Here is a 1,784-nt window from a genome sequence, read left to right as displayed (position 1 = left end):
CGAAGTATAAGTAACAGAGTAGAACTTCATGAATGTCTACTGAATATGAACGTAACAAACGCGAACAGCATAACCTCAAATTCTTTGGATGTCCCCAACATTAAAATGACAGGCTTAGTTCATTCAGAAAATACACTCGAATCTGAAATTGAATCAGACGCTGAAGTTCCCCCGTTGTTTCAATCTAGAAAAGTAGTGAACTAAATAAGTGAAATACGCTATATGGTATTCGCCTGATTAGCAGCAGACGAACCAGATTCCTTCATGATTAAAATTAGACCCCCCCCCCCTCATTAACGTACTTTAATTAATTGTATATAGTTAAATTAACTCATTCTTGTATATATGTATATAAACAAAACTTTGTCCGGTGAGGTAGTTTCAAAGCTGCTTCGGCATTGCTGGACGGTCTCAAACACGGTTGCCTGGGTTGATGGTAGTTCGACGTAACTTTTTTTTATCTCCCAGATAGCCACCGTTGTGTATTGGACCAACACGCAAAGAAGCGGAGTTTGGTACGCCAATTGAATTGCTTTCATGCAAAAGATAATTTGAACCCTGAAACGAAACGAGCAGCGTCAAAACGGTTGAGTTAGAAGCAGTTCGTGTACCATTGATGGAATACATACATCAATGCGTCGATTTATAACATCAGACAAAAGATTTAGCGATCAGTAACAACCTGCAAACGATAAATTGCGATAGACCCGAGCAATATCTACAAATTTGAAATAGAGCTGTAGGAAGTGGTCTAAGACCGATGATAAAAGAAGAAAGGAAAGCCCACCAGTTAATTTCACGAATGATATTAACAAGCGTTTAGAAATCGAGTAGCTAGCTTTTCACAATGGGCGACGGTTTTTTCTCGAATATTAGTTGGATCGTCACAGCAGCGGATGATAGCTGGTTACAGTATGCATCCCCTGTGAGATCAACACCAGTATTGAAACTAGCTCGCGTAGCCATGGTGCGAGTATTGTAAGTTGGTTAGCGCAGCAGAAATCCTGAAACATCAGAAAATTTTCGTCAAAACGGTAGTTTTGGAAAACACAAATTATTCACTATAGTATTACCATTGATAAATCCGGATATTAATGGGTGCAAATGACCTAATTGCACCGTAGAAGGTGAAACCGAAGTCTGTCGGTCGAATTATTTACAGGGATACCTTGCCAGGTAAAACCATAATAGACTCCTTTGGGAGAAATTTTCATCTCAGCAAATTAACAACCAACCGTCTAATGATATACAAACCGTTCAATGAACCACAGAATTTTGCTGAGCTTGGTACCACGGAAATTTCTCACAAGAGATACAATTATAGTGGCAAACTCCAATTGAACAATTTAGTGAGTTGTAAAGATTGTAAACATTCCGCGCTGACAGTTCTCCACACACGCAGGTGTTGGTGTTATGAGTTCTTTCTCCACTTCGTCGAGTGATGTGGATGTATAGAACACCTTTTAATAAGGACCTATGAAGGCATACCCTAGGTAATTTTACAAAAGATAAAATTATTATGCAATAAAAATTGGACTAAACCGTTTTGCGCGTTAAGGGCACAAGACCTAATTTTAATTAAGTTTTGTTTTTTTGTGTTTCGAATTCATCTCGTCAGTAACTAGCACCATCTGGGTGTCTAGTTAGACGATGTATCTAAACTAGTACCCAAATTAGCACTAGTTAGACACAAAAAAATCCAAACAGTTCACACGACATATGTGAACGCCTAAAGCCACATGTCCCGAGTGATGTCCCGGGAAGCAAACATAGCTCTGGTTTGC

General features: G+C 39.0%; 1 long non-coding RNA gene across 2 annotated transcripts; it reads right to left on the bottom strand.

Annotated features, from left to right (window-relative positions):
- Window positions 1-291: 291 nt before the first annotated feature.
- Window positions 292-1,385, bottom strand: LOC131692245 (uncharacterized). 2 transcript variants are annotated; one of them, XR_009305940.1, is made up of 5 exons: window positions 1,255-1,385; window positions 1,074-1,195; window positions 788-1,004; window positions 630-718; window positions 292-558 (listed from the first exon to the last, which is right to left on the bottom strand). It is a non-coding gene; the product is annotated as an uncharacterized LOC131692245 (long non-coding RNA). The 2 variants fall into 2 exon arrangements; XR_009305941.1 differs by having other exon boundaries at window positions 630-682.
- Between the last annotated feature and the right edge of the window lie 399 nt (window positions 1,386-1,784).

Source organism: Topomyia yanbarensis, chromosome 3 (assembly GCF_030247195.1).
Source record: "Topomyia yanbarensis strain Yona2022 chromosome 3, ASM3024719v1, whole genome shotgun sequence".
Classification (NCBI taxonomy): Eukaryota; Metazoa; Arthropoda; class Insecta; order Diptera; family Culicidae; genus Topomyia; species Topomyia yanbarensis.
Note: the sequence above shows the minus strand (reverse complement) of the source record. Positions and strands in the feature narration are given on the sequence as shown.